The sequence below is a fragment of the Aquarana catesbeiana genome, linkage group LG03 (genome assembly GCF_042186555.1).
Source record: "Aquarana catesbeiana isolate 2022-GZ linkage group LG03, ASM4218655v1, whole genome shotgun sequence".
In the NCBI taxonomy this organism is placed as follows: Eukaryota; Metazoa; Chordata; class Amphibia; order Anura; family Ranidae; genus Aquarana; species Aquarana catesbeiana.
In genome coordinates this window covers 645,087,955-645,104,453 of record NC_133326.1, presented here as the reverse complement: position 1 = coordinate 645,104,453, position 16,499 = coordinate 645,087,955, and the positions used below count along the sequence as shown (strand labels likewise).

At 49.1% G+C, this 16,499-nt stretch overlaps 15 non-coding genes and 2 pseudogenes across 15 annotated transcripts; all 17 read left to right on the top strand.

The window, feature by feature from the left end:
• The first annotated feature begins 346 nt into the window (after positions 1–346).
• LOC141134971 (U4 spliceosomal RNA) lies at positions 347–487 on the top strand. Its single transcript, XR_012243285.1, has one exon. It is a non-coding gene; the product is annotated as a U4 spliceosomal RNA (small nuclear RNA).
• Positions 488–1,128: 641 nt separating this feature from the next.
• TRNAK-UUU (transfer RNA lysine (anticodon UUU)) lies at positions 1,129–1,201 on the top strand. The gene has a single exon. It is a non-coding gene; the product is annotated as a tRNA-Lys (tRNA).
• A 566-nt stretch (positions 1,202–1,767) lies between these two features.
• On the top strand, positions 1,768–1,908 carry LOC141135166 (U4 spliceosomal RNA). The gene has a single exon (XR_012243454.1). It is a non-coding gene; the product is annotated as a U4 spliceosomal RNA (small nuclear RNA).
• Positions 1,909–2,549: 641 nt separating this feature from the next.
• TRNAK-UUU (transfer RNA lysine (anticodon UUU)) lies at positions 2,550–2,622 on the top strand. The gene has a single exon. It is a non-coding gene; the product is annotated as a tRNA-Lys (tRNA).
• Positions 2,623–3,188: 566 nt separating this feature from the next.
• On the top strand, positions 3,189–3,329 carry LOC141135165 (U4 spliceosomal RNA). Its single transcript, XR_012243453.1, has one exon. It is a non-coding gene; the product is annotated as a U4 spliceosomal RNA (small nuclear RNA).
• A 1,280-nt stretch (positions 3,330–4,609) lies between these two features.
• LOC141134970 (U4 spliceosomal RNA) lies at positions 4,610–4,750 on the top strand. Its single transcript, XR_012243284.1, has one exon. It is a non-coding gene; the product is annotated as a U4 spliceosomal RNA (small nuclear RNA).
• Positions 4,751–5,391: 641 nt separating this feature from the next.
• On the top strand, positions 5,392–5,464 carry TRNAK-UUU (transfer RNA lysine (anticodon UUU)). The gene has a single exon. It is a non-coding gene; the product is annotated as a tRNA-Lys (tRNA).
• A 566-nt stretch (positions 5,465–6,030) lies between these two features.
• On the top strand, positions 6,031–6,171 carry LOC141135164 (U4 spliceosomal RNA). The gene has a single exon (XR_012243452.1). It is a non-coding gene; the product is annotated as a U4 spliceosomal RNA (small nuclear RNA).
• A 641-nt stretch (positions 6,172–6,812) lies between these two features.
• TRNAK-UUU (transfer RNA lysine (anticodon UUU)) lies at positions 6,813–6,885 on the top strand. The gene has a single exon. It is a non-coding gene; the product is annotated as a tRNA-Lys (tRNA).
• A 566-nt stretch (positions 6,886–7,451) lies between these two features.
• LOC141135162 (U4 spliceosomal RNA) lies at positions 7,452–7,592 on the top strand. Its single transcript, XR_012243451.1, has one exon. It is a non-coding gene; the product is annotated as a U4 spliceosomal RNA (small nuclear RNA).
• Positions 7,593–8,233: 641 nt separating this feature from the next.
• TRNAK-UUU (transfer RNA lysine (anticodon UUU)) lies at positions 8,234–8,306 on the top strand. The gene has a single exon. It is a non-coding gene; the product is annotated as a tRNA-Lys (tRNA).
• Positions 8,307–8,865: 559 nt separating this feature from the next.
• On the top strand, positions 8,866–9,006 carry LOC141135161 (U4 spliceosomal RNA). Its single transcript, XR_012243450.1, has one exon. It is a non-coding gene; the product is annotated as a U4 spliceosomal RNA (small nuclear RNA).
• A 1,280-nt stretch (positions 9,007–10,286) lies between these two features.
• LOC141135264 (U4 spliceosomal RNA) lies at positions 10,287–10,427 on the top strand. Its single transcript, XR_012243545.1, has one exon. It is a non-coding gene; the product is annotated as a U4 spliceosomal RNA (small nuclear RNA).
• Positions 10,428–11,707: 1,280 nt separating this feature from the next.
• Positions 11,708–11,848, top strand: LOC141135160 (U4 spliceosomal RNA). The gene has a single exon (XR_012243449.1). It is a non-coding gene; the product is annotated as a U4 spliceosomal RNA (small nuclear RNA).
• A 1,280-nt stretch (positions 11,849–13,128) lies between these two features.
• LOC141135159 (U4 spliceosomal RNA) lies at positions 13,129–13,269 on the top strand. Its single transcript, XR_012243448.1, has one exon. It is a non-coding gene; the product is annotated as a U4 spliceosomal RNA (small nuclear RNA).
• Positions 13,270–14,549: 1,280 nt separating this feature from the next.
• Positions 14,550–14,614, top strand: LOC141135362 (U4 spliceosomal RNA; annotated as a pseudogene).
• Positions 14,615–15,774: 1,160 nt separating this feature from the next.
• Positions 15,775–15,907, top strand: LOC141135913 (U2 spliceosomal RNA; annotated as a pseudogene).
• The last annotated feature ends 592 nt before the right edge of the window (positions 15,908–16,499 follow it).

Genomic DNA, 16,499 nt, shown 5'->3' with positions numbered 1-16,499 from the left:
GCATGTTATCTAGCGAACTTTCAACAAAGGCCCCAAATCCTTCCACCTTGGTCTTTTCTCAGCAGCATAGCTGTTCAAACACATACGCTCCCAGTGGCCTTTCAGGACTGCTGTGGGAGAAACGCATCTGACATCTAGGGCCCTGTCCCTTTAGATTCTCCTTAGTTCTTTCAAATGCTAACACTATTCAGTGGGTAAACAATGCCCACTTAGGCATCGTCCCTGTCTCATTAACATGCCAAGTCCCAGAATGCTCAGCGGCCCACTGGATGACACTTATGTGTCTCTCCTCAATGTCAATTTCTCCTCCAAGGAAGGGCAGATGTTGGCAGGCACTGATTTGGTTAGCTTTGCGCAGTGGCAGTATCATAGCCAATGAGGTTCAACTGAGGCGTGATTATTGCTAATTGAAAACTTTTCCCAATACCCCGCCATGATGACTTGAAATACAGTCAGCACTGGCAATTTTTGAGAGTCTCTGAGGAGACTGAGCAATGTGTTTTCAACAGCAGATAAGTGACGGCTTCTTACATGCAGACTGAGATGCGTTAGAGTTGAGAAAGTGAGTCACGGGCCCATTGACACCATAGAGAGCTTTTGTGTCATCACGCAGCCTGGGTAGAACAATCAGTGATTGGCACGCGCCGCTCGTTCTTCACTTGCCTGTAATCCAGAGTGGACTCTACCTCGTTTTTTTGCCTGGGTTTCTTCTGCTGGACCTGGCAACATGAGGCTCAAGGTGAACTGTCTTTATTTGTAACCCAGTCACTGATTAAGAATACTGGAAGCGTGTTGGTCCAGGGTTAAGGAAGCCTTTCGGGCGGTGTCTTTTTGCAAGGCCCTTGTTTCCGGTCAAAGAGCATTGAACTGTAGGTAAAACTAAGGCAGAAACTTTAGGCGTTCTCCACCTGTACCGGACTGGACCCTATCTGCATGGTTGCAGGTTAGATTCTCCCTTTTATCTTCAACCTGTCCTAGAAAATTAAACGGGAGAGGACGATTGGCCAGCCTGGGCAAGCCAAATACTTGTGCTTTCAGGCACCCGGTCCCCTTGGCTGAATGGTCTTTTTCCACCATACATGTCAAGATTCAAGCAGCTTGGACCGCTATGGAGGAGGAGCTTTGAGAGCCCGGATAGCTCAGTCGGTAGAGCATCAGACTTTTAATCTGAGGGTCCAGGGTTCAAGTCCCTGTTTGGGCAGTGCCTTTCACTTACCTATGAGGCCTTTGAGCTGCCAATAGGGCAGTCTTTATGCACATCTGCCGGGAATGCTCACTGGCTCAGAGAGATGAAATGCCCTAACTTCCCCCTTTCTAGGCTCCTGGAATCTGCCAGAAATAAAGGTGGCTGAAGGTGATTGCTTGACCAACTGTTTCCCAACAACCCTTGTCTATGGCAGCTTACCTGGGCTCCAGTTCAGGCATGTTATCTAGCGAACTTTCAACAAAGGCCCCAAATCCTTCCACCTTGGTCTTTTCTCAGCAGCATAGCTGTTCAAACACATACGCTCCCAGTGGCCTTTCAGGACTGCTGTGGGAGAAACGCATCTGACATCTAGGGCCCTGTCCCTTTAGATTCTCCTTAGTTCTTTCAAATGCTAACACTATTCAGTGGGTAAACAATGCCCACTTAGGCATCGTCCCTGTCTCATTAACATGCCAAGTCCCAGAATGCTCAGCGGCCCACTGGATGACACTTATGTGTCTCTCCTCAATGTCAATTTCTCCTCCAAGGAAGGGCAGATGTTGGCAGGCACTGATTTGGTTAGCTTTGCGCAGTGGCAGTATCATAGCCAATGAGGTTCAACTGAGGCGTGATTATTGCTAATTGAAAACTTTTCCCAATACCCCGCCACGATGACTTGAAATACAGTCAGCACTGGCAATTTTTGAGAGTCTCTGAGGAGACTGAGCAATGTGTTTTCAACAGCAGATAAGTGACGGCTTCTTACATGCAGACTGAGATGCGTTAGAGTTGAGAAAGTGAGTCACGGGCCCATTGACACCATAGAGAGCTTTTGTGTCATCACGCAGCCTGGGTAGAACAATCAGTGATTGGCACGCGCCGCTCGTTCTTCACTTGCCTGTAATCCAGAGTGGACTCTACCTCGTTTTTTTGCCTGGGTTTCTTCTGCTGGACCTGGCAACATGAGGCTCAAGGTGAACTGTCTTTATTTGTAACCCAGTCACTGATTAAGAATACTGGAAGCGTGTTGGTCCAGGGTTAAGGAAGCCTTTCGGGCGGTGTCTTTTTGCAAGGCCCTTGTTTCCGGTCAAAGAGCATTGAACTGTAGGTAAAACTAAGGCAGAAACTTTAGGCGTTCTCCACCTGTACCGGACTGGACCCTATCTGCATGGTTGCAGGTTAGATTCTCCCTTTTATCTTCAACCTGTCCTAGAAAATTAAACGGGAGAGGACGATTGGCCAGCCTGGGCAAGCCAAATACTTGTGCTTTTAGGCACCCGGTCCCCTTGGCTGAATGGTCTTTTTCCACCATACATGTCAAGATTCAAGCAGCTTGGACCGCTATGGAGGAGGAGCTTTGAGAGCCCGGATAGCTCAGTCGGTAGAGCATCAGACTTTTAATCTGAGGGTCCAGGGTTCAAGTCCCTGTTCGGGCGGTGCCTTTCACTTACCTATGAGGCCTTTGAGCTGCTAATAGGGCAGTCTTTATGCACATCTGCCGGGAATGCTCACTGGCTCAGAGAGATGAAATGTCCTAACTTCCCCCTTTCTAGGCTCCTGGAATCTGCCAGAAATAAAGGTGGCTGAAGGTGATTGCTTGACCAACTGTTTCCCAACAACCCTTGTCTATGGCAGCTTACCTGGGCTCCAGTTCAGGCATGTTATCTAGCGAACTTTCAACAAAGGCCCCAAATCCTTCCACCTTGGTCTTTTCTCAGCAGCATAGCTGTTCAAACACATACGCTCCCAGTGGCCTTTCAGGACTGCTGTGGGAGAAACGCATCTGACATCTAGGGCCCTGTCCCTTTAGATTCTCCTTAGTTCTTTCAAATGCTAACACTATTCAGTGGGTAAACAATGCCCACTTAGGCATCGTCCCTGTCTCATTAACATGCCAAGTCCCAGAATGCTCAGCGGCCCACTGGATGACACTTATGTGTCTCTCCTCAATGTCAATTTCTCCTCCAAGGAAGGGCAGATGTTGGCAGGCACTGATTTGGTTAGCTTTGCGCAGTGGCAGTATCATAGCCAATGAGGTTCAACTGAGGCGTGATTATTGCTAATTGAAAACTTTTCCCAATACCCCGCCACGATGACTTGAAATACAGTCAGCACTGGCAATTTTTGAGAGTCTCTGAGGAGACTGAGCAATGTGTTTTCAACAGCAGATAAGTGACGGCTTCTTACATGCAGACTGAGATGCGTTAGAGTTGAGAAAGTGAGTCACGGGCCCATTGACACCATAGAGAGCTTTTGTGTCATCACGCAGCCTGGGTAGAACAATCAGTGATTGGCACGCGCCGCTCGTTCTTCATTTGCCTGTAATCCAGAGTGGACTCTACCTCGTTTTTTTGCCTGGGTTTCTTCTGCTGGACCTGGCAACATGAGGCTCAAGGTGAACTGTCTTTATTTGTAACCCAGTCACTGATTAAGAATACTGGAAGCGTGTTGGTCCAGGGTTAAGGAAGCCTTTCGGGCGGTGTCTTTTTGCAAGGCCCTTGTTTCCGGTCAAAGAGCATTGAACTGTAGGTAAAACTAAGGCAGAAACTTTAGGCGTTCTCCACCTGTACCGGACTGGACCCTATCTGCATGGTTGCAGGTTAGATTCTCCCTTTTATCTTCAACCTGTCCTAGAAAATTAAACGGGAGAGGACGATTGGCCAGCCTGGGCAAGCCAAATACTTGTGCTTTCAGGCACCCGGTCCCCTTGGCTGAATGGTCTTTTTCCACCATACATGTCAAGATTCAAGCAGCTTGGACCGCTATGGAGGATGAGCTTTGAGAGCCTGGATAGCTCAGTCGGTAGAGCATCAGACTTTTAATCTGAGGGTCCAGGGTTCAAGTCCCTGTTCGGGCAGTGCCTTTCACTTACCTATGAGGCCTTTGAGCTGCCAATAGGGCAGTCTTTATGCACATCTGCCGGGAATGCTCACTGGCTCAGAGAGATGAAATGTCTTAACTTCCCCCTTTCTAGGCTCCTGGAATCTGCCAGGAATAAAGGTGGCTGAAGGTGATTGCTTGACCAACTGTTTCCCAACAACCCTTGTCTATGGCAGCTTACCTGGGCTCCAGTTCAGGCATGTTATCTAGCGAACTTTCAACAAAGGCCCCAAATCCTTCCACCTTGGTCTTTTCTCAGCAGCATAGCTGTTCAAACACATACGCTCCCAGTGGCCTTTCAGGACTGCTGTGGGAGAAACGCATCTGACATCTAGGGCCCTGTCCCTTTAGATTCTCCTTAGTTCTTTCAAATGCTAACACTATTCAGTGGGTAAACAATGCCCACTTAGGCATCGTCCCTGTCTCATTAACATGCCAAGTCCCAGAATGCTCAGCGGCCCACTGGATGACACTTATGTGTCTCTCCTCAATGTCAATTTCTCCTCCAAGGAAGGGCAGATGTTGGCAGGCACTGATTTGGTTAGCTTTGCGCAGTGGCAGTATCATAGCCAATGAGGTTCAACTGAGGCGTGATTATTGCTAATTGAAAACTTTTCCCAATACCCCGCCATGATGACTTGAAATACAGTCAGCACTGGCAATTTTTGAGAGTCTCTGAGGAGACTGAGCAATGTGTTTTCAACAGCAGATAAGTGACGGCTTCTTACATGCAGACTGAGATGCGTTAGAGTTGAGAAAGTGAGTCACGGGCCCATTGACACCATAGAGAGCTTTTGTGTCATCACGCAGCCTGGGTAGAACAATCAGTGATTGGCACGCGCCGCTCGTTCTTCACTTGCCTGTAATCCAGAGTGGACTCTACCTCGTTTTTTTGCCTGGGTTTCTTCTGCTGGACCTGGCAACATGAGGCTCAAGGTGAACTGTCTTTATTTGTAACCCAGTCACTGATTAAGAATACTGGAAGCGTGTTGGTCCAGGGTTAAGGAAGCCTTTCGGGCGGTGTCTTTTTGCAAGGCCCTTGTTTCCGGTCAAAGAGCATTGAACTGTAGGTAAAACTAAGGCAGAAACTTTAGGCGTTCTCCACCTGTACCGGACTGGACCCTATCTGCATGGTTGCAGGTTAGATTCTCCCTTTTATCTTCAACCTGTCCTAGAAAATTAAACGGGAGAGGACGATTGGCCAGCCTGGGCAAGCCAAATACTTGTGCTTTCAGGCACCCGGTCCCCTTGGCTGAATGGTCTTTTTCCACCATACATGTCAAGATTCAAGCAGCTTGGACCGCTATGGAGGAGGAGCTTTGAGAGCCCGGATAGCTCAGTCGGTAGAGCATCAGACTTTTAATCTGAGGGTCCAGGGTTCAAGTCCCTGTTTGGGCAGTGCCTTTCACTTACCTATGAGGCCTTTGAGCTGCCAATAGGGCAGTCTTTATGCACATCTGCCGGGAATGCTCACTGGCTCAGAGAGATGAAATGCCCTAACTTCCCCCTTTCTAGGCTCCTGGAATCTGCCAGAAATAAAGGTGGCTGAAGGTGATTGCTTGACCAACTGTTTCCCAACAACCCTTGTCTATGGCAGCTTACCTGGGCTCCAGTTCAGGCATGTTATCTAGCGAACTTTCAACAAAGGCCCCAAATCCTTCCACCTTGGTCTTTTCTCAGCAGCATAGCTGTTCAAACACATACGCTCCCAGTGGCCTTTCAGGACTGCTGTGGGAGAAACGCATCTGACATCTAGGGCCCTGTCCCTTTAGATTCTCCTTAGTTCTTTCAAATGCTAACACTATTCAGTGGGTAAACAATGCCCACTTAGGCATCGTCCCTGTCTCATTAACATGCCAAGTCCCAGAATGCTCAGCGGCCCACTGGATGACACTTATGTGTCTCTCCTCAATGTCAATTTCTCCTCCAAGGAAGGGCAGATGTTGGCAGGCACTGATTTGGTTAGCTTTGCGCAGTGGCAGTATCATAGCCAATGAGGTTCAACTGAGGCGTGATTATTGCTAATTGAAAACTTTTCCCAATACCCCGCCACGATGACTTGAAATACAGTCAGCACTGGCAATTTTTGAGAGTCTCTGAGGAGACTGAGCAATGTGTTTTCAACAGCAGATAAGTGACGGCTTCTTACATGCAGACTGAGATGCATTAGAGTTGAGAAAGTGAGTCACGGGCCCATTGACACCATAGAGAGCTTTTGTGTCATCACGCAGCCTGGGTAGAACAATCAGTGATTGGCACGCGCCGCTCGTTCTTCATTTGCCTGTAATCCAGAGTGGACTCTACCTCGTTTTTTTGCCTGGGTTTCTTCTGCTGGACCTGGCAACATGAGGCTCAAGGTGAACTGTCTTTATTTGTAACCCAGTCACTGATTAAGAATACTGGAAGCGTGTTGGTCCAGGGTTAAGGAAGCCTTTCGGGCGGTGTCTTTTTGCAAGGCCCTTGTTTCCGGTCAAAGAGCATTGAACTGTAGGTAAAACTAAGGCAGAAACTTTAGGCGTTCTCCACCTGTACCGGACTGGACCCTATCTGCATGGTTGCAGGTTAGATTCTCCCTTTTATCTTCAACCTGTCCTAGAAAATTAAACGGGAGAGGACGATTGGCCAGCCTGGGCAAGCCAAATACTTGTGCTTTCAGGCACCCGGTCCCCTTGGCTGAATGGTCTTTTTCCACCATACATGTCAAGATTCAAGCAGCTTGGACCGCTATGGAGGAGGAGCTTTGAGAGCCCGGATAGCTCAGTCGGTAGAGCATCAGACTTTTAATCTGAGGGTCCAGGGTTCAAGTCCCTGTTCGGGCGGTGCCTTTCACTTACCTATGAGGCCTTTGAGCTGCCAATAGGGCAGTCTTTATGCACATCTGCCGGGAATGCTCACTGGCTCAGAGAGATGAAATGCCCTAACTTCCCCCTTTCTAGGCTCCTGGAATCTGCCAGAAATAAAGGTGGCTGAAGGTGATTGCTTGACCAACTGTTTCCCAACAACCCTTGTCTATGGCAGCTTACCTGGGCTCCAGTTCAGGCATGTTATCTAGCGAACTTTCAACAAAGGCCCCAAATCCTTCCACCTTGGTCTTTTCTCAGCAGCATAGCTGTTCAAACACATACGCTCCCAGTGGCCTTTCAGGACTGCTGTGGGAGAAACGCATCTGACATCTAGGGCCCTGTCCCTTTAGATTCTCCTTAGTTCTTTCAAATGCTAACACTATTCAGTGGGTAAACAATGCCCACTTAGGCATCGTCCCTGTCTCATTAACATGCCAAGTCCCAGAATGCTCAGCGGCCCACTGGATGACACTTATGTGTCTCTCCTCAATGTCAATTTCTCCTCCAAGGAAGGGCAGATGTTGGCAGGCACTGATTTGGTTAGCTTTGCGCAGTGGCAGTATCATAGCCAATGAGGTTCAACTGAGGCGTGATTATTGCTAATTGAAAACTTTTCCCAATACCCCGCCACGATGACTTGAAATACAGTCAGCACTGGCAATTTTTGAGAGTCTCTGAGGAGACTGAGCAATGTGTTTTCAACAGCAGATAAGTGACGGCTTCTTACATGCAGACTGAGATGCATTAGAGTTGAGAAAGTGAGTCACGGGCCCATTGACACCATAGAGAGCTTTTGTGTCATCACGCAGCCTGGGTAGAACAATCAGTGATTGGCACGCGCCGCTCGTTCTTCATTTGCCTGTAATCCAGAGTGGACTCTACCTCGTTTTTTTGCCTGGGTTTCTTCTGCTGGACCTGGCAACATGAGGCTCAAGGTGAACTGTCTTTATTTGTAACCCAGTCACTGATTAAGAATACTGGAAGCGTGTTGGTCCAGGGTTAAGGAAGCCTTTCGGGCGGTGTCTTTTTGCAAGGCCCTTGTTTCCGGTCAAAGAGCATTGAACTGTAGGTAAAACTAAGGCAGAAACTTTAGGCGTTCTCCACCTGTACCGGACTGGACCCTATCTGCATGGTTGCAGGTTAGATTCTCCCTTTTATCTTCAACCTGTCCTAGAAAATTAAACGGGAGAGGACGATTGGCCAGCCTGGGCAAGCCAAATACTTGTGCTTTCAGGCACCCGGTCCCCTTGGCTGAATGGTCTTTTTCCACCATACATGTCAAGATTCAAGCAGCTTGGACCGCTATGGAGGAGGAGCTTTGAGAGCCCGGATAGCTCAGTCGGTAGAGCATCAGACTTTTAATCTGAGGGTCCAGGGTTCAAGTCCCTGTTCGGGCGGTGCCTTTCACTTACCTATGAGGCCTTTGAGCTGCCAATAGGGCAGTCTTTATGCACATCTGCCGGGAATGCTCACTGGCTCAGAGAGATGAAATGTCCTAACTTCCCCCTTTCCTGGAATCTGCCAGAAATAAAGGTGGCTGAAGGTGATTGCTTGACCAACTGTTTCCCAACAACCCTTGTCTATGGCAGCTTACCTGGGCTCCAGTTCAGGCATGTTATCTAGCGAACTTTCAACAAAGGCCCCAAATCCTTCCACCTTGGTCTTTTCTCAGCAGCATAGCTGTTCAAACACATACGCTCCCAGTGGCCTTTCAGGACTGCTGTGGGAGAAACGCATCTGACATCTAGGGCCCTGTCCCTTTAGATTCTCCTTAGTTCTTTCAAATGCTAACACTATTCAGTGGGTAAACAATGCCCACTTAGGCATCGTCCCTGTCTCATTAACATGCCAAGTCCCAGAATGCTCAGCGGCCCACTGGATGACACTTATGTGTCTCTCCTCAATGTCAATTTCTCCTCCAAGGAAGGGCAGATGTTGGCAGGCACTGATTTGGTTAGCTTTGCGCAGTGGCAGTATCATAGCCAATGAGGTTCAACTGAGGCGTGATTATTGCTAATTGAAAACTTTTCCCAATACCCCGCCACGATGACTTGAAATACAGTCAGCACTGGCAATTTTTGAGAGTCTCTGAGGAGACTGAGCAATGTGTTTTCAACAGCAGATAAGTGACGGCTTCTTACATGCAGACTGAGATGCGTTAGAGTTGAGAAAGTGAGTCACGGGCCCATTGACACCATAGAGAGCTTTTGTGTCATCACGCAGCCTGGGTAGAACAATCAGTGATTGGCACGCGCCGCTCGTTCTTCACTTGCCTGTAATCCAGAGTGGACTCTACCTCGTTTTTTTGCCTGGGTTTCTTCTGCTGGACCTGGCAACATGAGGCTCAAGGTGAACTGTCTTTATTTGTAACCCAGTCACTGATTAAGAATACTGGAAGCGTGTTGGTCCAGGGTTAAGGAAGCCTTTCGGGCGGTGTCTTTTTGCAAGGCCCTTGTTTCCGGTCAAAGAGCATTGAACTGTAGGTAAAACTAAGGCAGAAACTTTAGGCGTTCTCCACCTGTACCGGACTGGACCCTATCTGCATGGTTGCAGGTTAGATTCTCCCTTTTATCTTCAACCTGTCCTAGAAAATTAAACGGGAGAGGACGATTGGCCAGCCTGGGCAAGCCAAATACTTGTGCTTTCAGGCACCCGGTCCCCTTGGCTGAATGGTCTTTTTCCACCATACATGTCAAGATTCAAGCAGCTTGGACCGCTATGGGGGAGGAGCTTTGAGAGCCCGGATAGCTCAGTCGGTAGAGCATCAGACTTTTAATCTGAGGGTCCAGGGTTCAAGTCCCTGTTTGGGCGGTGCCTTTCACTTACCTATGAGGCCTTTGAGCTGCCAATAGGGCAGTCTTTATGCACATCTGCCGGGAATGCTCACTGGCTCAGAGAGATGAAATGCCCTAACTTCCCCCTTTCTAGGCTCCTGGAATCTGCCAGAAATAAAGGTGGCTGAAGGTGATTGCTTGACCAACTGTTTCCCAACAACCCTTGTCTATGGCAGCTTACCTGGGCTCCAGTTCAGGCATGTTATCTAGCGAACTTTCAACAAAGGCCCCAAATCCTTCCACCTTGGTCTTTTCTCAGCAGCATAGCTGTTCAAACACATACGCTCCCAGTGGCCTTTCAGGACTGCTGTGGGAGAAACGCATCTGACATCTAGGGCCCTGTCCCTTTAGATTCTCCTTAGTTCTTTCAAATGCTAACACTATTCAGTGGGTAAACAATGCCCACTTAGGCATCGTCCCTGTCTCATTAACATGCCAAGTCCCAGAATGCTCAGCGGCCCACTGGATGACACTTATGTGTCTCTCCTCAATGTCAATTTCTCCTCCAAGGAAGGGCAGATGTTGGCAGGCACTGATTTGGTTAGCTTTGCGCAGTGGCAGTATCATAGCCAATGAGGTTCAACTGAGGCGTGAATATTGCTAATTGAAAACTTTTCCCAATACCCCGCCACGATGACTTGAAATACAGTCAGCACTGGCAATTTTTGAGAGTCTCTGAGGAGACTGAGCAATGTGTTTTCAACAGCAGATAAGTGACGGCTTCTTACATGCAGACTGAGATGCGTTAGAGTTGAGAAAGTGAGTCACGGGCCCATTGACACCATAGAGAGCTTTTGTGTCATCATGCAGCCTGGGTAGAACAATCAGTGATTGGCACGCGCCGCTCGTTCTTCACTTGCCTGTAATCCAGAGTGGACTCTACCTCGTTTTTTTGCCTGGGTTTCTTCTGCTGGACCTGGCAACATGAGGCTCAAGGTGAACTGTCTTTATTTGTAACCCAGTCACTGATTAAGAATACTGGAAGCGTGTTGGTCCAGGGTTAAGGAAGCCTTTCGGGCGGTGTCTTTTTGCAAGGCCCTTGTTTCCGGTCAAAGAGCATTGAACTGTAGGTAAAACTAAGGCAGAAACTTTAGGCGTTCTCCACCTGTACCGGACTGGACCCTATCTGCATGGTTGCAGGTTAGATTCTCCCTTTTATCTTCAACCTGTCCTAGAAAATTAAACGGGAGAGGACGATTGGCCAGCCTGGGCAAGCCAAATACTTGTGCTTTCAGGCACCCGGTCCCCTTGGCTGAATGGTCTTTTTCCACCATACATGTCAAGATTCAAGCAGCTTGGACCGCTATGGAGGATGAGCTTTGAGAGCCTGGATAGCTCAGTCGGTAGAGCATCAGACTTTTAATCTGAGGGTCCAGGGTTCAAGTCCCTGTTCGGGCAGTGCCTTTCACTTACCTATGAGGCCTTTGAGCTGCCAATAGGGCAGTCTTTATGCACATCTGCCGGGAATGCTCACTGGCTCAGAGAGATGAAATGTCTTAACTTCCCCCTTTCTAGGCTCCTGGAATCTGCCAGGAATAAAGGTGGCTGAAGGTGATTGCTTGACCAACTGTTTCCCAACAACCCTTGTCTATGGCAGCTTACCTGGGCTCCAGTTCAGGCATGTTATCTAGCGAACTTTCAACAAAGGCCCCAAATCCTTCCACCTTGGTCTTTTCTCAGCAGCATAGCTGTTCAAACACATACGCTCCCAGTGGCCTTTCAGGACTGCTGTGGGAGAAACGCATCTGACATCTAGGGCCCTGTCCCTTTAGATTCTCCTTAGTTCTTTCAAATGCTAACACTATTCAGTGGGTAAACAATGCCCACTTAGGCATCGTCCCTGTCTCATTAACATGCCAAGTCCCAGAATGCTCAGCGGCCCACTGGATGACACTTATGTGTCTCTCCTCAATGTCAATTTCTCCTCCAAGGAAGGGCAGATGTTGGCAGGCACTGATTTGGTTAGCTTTGCGCAGTGGCAGTATCATAGCCAATGAGGTTCAACTGAGGCGTGATTATTGCTAATTGAAAACTTTTCCCAATACCCCGCCACGATGACTTGAAATACAGTCAGCACTGGCAATTTTTGAGAGTCTCTGAGGAGACTGAGCAATGTGTTTTCAACAGCAGATAAGTGACGGCTTCTTACATGCAGACTGAGATGCGTTAGAGTTGAGAAAGTGAGTCACGGGCCCATTGACACCATAGAGAGCTTTTGTGTCATCACGCAGCCTGGGTAGAACAATCAGTGATTGGCACGCGCCGCTCGTTCTTCACTTGCCTGTAATCCAGAGTGGACTCTACCTCGTTTTTTTGCCTGGGTTTCTTCTGCTGGACCTGGCAACATGAGGCTCAAGGTGAACTGTCTTTATTTGTAACCCAGTCACTGATTAAGAATACTGGAAGCGTGTTGGTCCAGGGTTAAGGAAGCCTTTCGGGCGGTGTCTTTTTGCAAGGCCCTTGTTTCCGGTCAAAGAGCATTGAACTGTAGGTAAAACTAAGGCAGAAACTTTAGGCGTTCTCCACCTGTACCGGACTGGACCCTATCTGCATGGTTGCAGGTTAGATTCTCCCTTTTATCTTCAACCTGTCCTAGAAAATTAAACGGGAGAGGACGATTGGCCAGCCTGGGCAAGCCAAATACTTGTGCTTTCAGGCACCCGGTCCCCTTGGCTGAATGGTCTTTTTCCACCATACATGTCAAGATTCAAGCAGCTTGGACCGCTATGGAGGAGGAGCTTTGAGAGCCCGGATAGCTCAGTCGGTAGAGCATCAGACTTTTAATCTGAGGGTCCAGGGTTCAAGTCCCTGTTTGGGCAGTGCCTTTCACTTACCTATGAGGCCTTTCAGCTGCCAATAGGGCAGTCTTTATGCACATCTGCCGGGAATGCTCACTGGCTCAGAGAGATGAAATGCCCTAACTTCCCCCTTTCTAGGCTCCTGGAATCTGCCAGAAATAAAGGTGGCTGAAGGTGATTGCTTGACCAACTGTTTCCCAACAACCCTTGTCTATGGCAGCTTACCTGGGCTCCAGTTCAGGCATGTTATCTAGCGAACTTTCAACAAAGGCCCCAAATCCTTCCACCTTGGTCTTTTCTCAGCAGCATAGCTGTTCAAACACATACGCTCCCAGTGGCCTTTCAGGACTGCTGTGGGAGAAACGCATCTGACATCTAGGGCCCTGTCCCTTTAGATTCTCCTTAGTTCTTTCAAATGCTAACACTATTCAGTGGGTAAACAATGCCCACTTAGGCATCGTCCCTGTCTCATTAACATGCCAAGTCCCAGAATGCTCAGCGGCCCACTGGATGACACTTATGTGTCTCTCCTCAATGTCAATTTCTCCTCCAAGGAAGGGCAGATGTTGGCAGGCACTGATTTGGTTAGCTTTGCGCAGTGGCAGTATCATAGCCAATGAGGTTCAACTGAGGCGTGATTATTGCTAATTGAAAACTTTTCCCAATACCCCGCCACGATGACTTGAAATACAGTCAGCACTGGCAATTTTTGAGAGTCTCTGAGGAGACTGAGCAATGTGTTTTCAACAGCAGATAAGTGACGGCTTCTTACATGCAGACTGAGATGCATTAGAGTTGAGAAAGTGAGTCACGGGCCCATTGACACCATAGAGAGCTTTTGTGTCATCACGCAGCCTGGGTAGAACAATCAGTGATTGGCACGCGCCGCTCGTTCTTCATTTGCCTGTAATCCAGAGTGGACTCTACCTCGTTTTTTTGCCTGGGTTTCTTCTGCTGGACCTGGCAACATGAGGCTCAAGGTGAACTGTCTTTATTTGTAACCCAGTCACTGATTAAGAATACTGGAAGCGTGTTGGTCCAGGGTTAAGGAAGCCTTTCGGGCGGTGTCTTTTTGCAAGGCCCTTGTTTCCGGTCAAAGAGCATTGAACTGTAGGTAAAACTAAGGCAGAAACTTTAGGCGTTCTCCACCTGTACCGGACTGGACCCTATCTGCATGGTTGCAGGTTAGATTCTCCCTTTTATCTTCAACCTGTCCTAGAAAATTAAACGGGAGAGGACGATTGGCCAGCCTGGGCAAGCCAAATACTTGTGCTTTCAGGCACCCGGTCCCCTTGGCTGAATGGTCTTTTTCCACCATACATGTCAAGATTCAAGCAGCTTGGACCGCTATGGAGGAGGAGCTTTGAGAGCCCGGATAGCTCAGTCGGTAGAGCATCAGACTTTTAATCTGAGGGTCCAGGGTTCAAGTCCCTGTTCGGGCGGTGCCTTTCACTTACCTATGAGGCCTTTGAGCTGCCAATAGGGCAGTCTTTATGCACATCTGCCGGGAATGCTCACTGGCTCAGAGAGATGAAATGCCCTAACTTCCCCCTTTCTAGGCTCCTGGAATCTGCCAGAAATAAAGGTGGCTGAAGGTGATTGCTTGACCAACTGTTTCCCAACAACCCTTGTCTATGGCAGCTTACCTGGGCTCCAGTTCAGGCATGTTATCTAGCAAACTTTCAACAAAGGCCCCAAATCCTTCCACCTTGGTCTTTTCTCAGCAGCATAGCTGTTCAAACACATACGCTCCCAGTGGCCTTTCAGGACTGCTGTGGGAGAAACGCATCTGACATCTAGGGCCCTGTCCCTTTAGATTCTCCTTAGTTCTTTCAAATGCTAACACTATTCAGTGGGTAAACAATGCCCACTTAGGCATCGTCCCTGTCTCATTAACATGCCAAGTCCCAGAATGCTCAGCGGCCCACTGGATGACACTTATGTGTCTCTCCTCAATGTCAATTTCTCCTCCAAGGAAGGGCAGATGTTGGCAGGCACTGATTTGGTTAGCTTTGCGCAGTGGCAGTATCATAGCCAATGAGGTTCAACTGAGGCGTGATTATTGCTAATTGCTTCTCGGCCTTTTGGCGAAGATCAAGTGTAGTATCTATTCTTATCAGTTTCCAGGAGGTGGCGCTTGCTTCCGTCCCTGATCTATGGCGAAATAGAGATGGGATTGCGGTTGCTATGCAAAACCTGCTGGAGTGAAGGTGACCTGGAGCGGTTTGTAGCCGAAAGGGAAGCCTTCTGATGGGGATGGAGAACCACGGGGTCTGAACCAGAGGGTCGGGACCCTGGCCTTCTGGCCTGGATTGGGGCGGATCTAGCTCCAGACAGTTATTTGGGAGAGAACGCTTACTCCTGCCTTGCAAGGGGGGGAGAGAGTGGCAAGTACTTCCCGAATGTAATTAGGAGGAGTGATGGGAGCGACGGCAGAGCCTGATGGTAAAGGGCTCTTTCCGGCTTCCTGATCTCCATACCCTTCCTGTCTGTGGTGGGGTCTGCTGTGGTCAGGGCTTTTTCGAAAAGCCAGTGGTGAATGTGCCCCTGAAGTGGCAGTTCAGGGGTGCCGTATAGTCACGGTGTGAAAGCACTTGATTTTATGGCACCATGGTCACTTCACCACAACACACGTTTTTCGCACCTGCCTCTTGGGCCGGGCCTTTTGGCCAGGACCAGGGGAAATTTTTATGCCTGGCCGGAGGGCCGGCCATTGTATAGCACAATGGCCACTTTCACTCTCCCATCTCACTATCTTTCCCACTCTTTCTTTTACCCCTGTTTGTCACCTTTTTGTCTTTTTTTGATTGTCTTTGTATACACGTTTTGTCACTGTGTGGCGAGTAGGGTGTGGGTCCTCGGGCCTACTCTGAAAGTCTTGGGAGGGGGTGGACATAGGCCTTTTGGCTTGGTTCGCCCTCTCCTTTGAGGGGTCTCTCTTCGGGAGAGCCCCACTGTACTTGGGTTGGTCTGCTTCGGCAGTCCTTCCGGTTGTGGGGGTCCTTCTGGTTTCGGCCGGATGAACCCTTTGTCTGAGTACCTCAGTCCCTGTCTGGAGCCTAACGCCCCGGGGGATCAGGGTAAGGTCCTTCCCTAGTGGAGGACTCTGTACACCCGTTGCACGTTTTTTGTGTTTCACTCTCTATGTGTGGGCACTTTTTTTTGGCACCGGGTGGAAGTTTTTGAGGTGTGTTTTGCACGCCACTGGCTTTTCGATAGAGTGATTATTGCTAATTGCTTCTCGGCCTTTTGGCGAAGATCAAGTGTAGTATCTATTCTTATCAGTTTCCAGGAGGTGGCGCTTGCTTCCGTCCCTGATCTATGGCGAAATAGAGATGGGATTGCGGTTGCTATGCAAAACCTGCTGGAGTGAAGGTGACCTGGAGCGGTTTGTAGCCGAAAGGGAAGCCTTCTGATGGGGATGGAGAACCACGGGGTCTGAACCAGAGGGTCGGGACCCTGGCCTTCTGGCCTGGATTGGGGCGGATCTAGCTCCAGGCAGTTATTTGGGAGAGAACGCTTACTCCTGCCTTGCAAGGGGGGGAGAGAGTGGCAAGTACTTCCCGAATGTAATTAGGAGGAGTGATGGGAGCGACGGCAGAGCCTGATGGTAAAGGGCTCTTTCCGGCTTCCTGATCTCCATATCCTTCCTGTCTGTGGTGGGGTCTGCTGTGGTCTGGGCTGGGTGGTCAGGGCTTTTTCGAAAAGCCAGTGGTGAATGTGCCCCTGAAGTGGCAGTTCAGGGGTGCCGTATAGTCACGGTGTGAAAGCACTTGATTTTATGGCACCATGGTCACTTCACCACAACACACGTTTTTCGCACCTGCCTCTTGGGCCGGGCCTTTTGGCCAGGACCAGGGGAAATTTTTATGCCTGGCCGGAGGGCCGGCCATTGTATAGCACAATGGCCACTTTCACTCTCCCATCTCACTATCTTCCCCACTCTTTCTTTTACCCC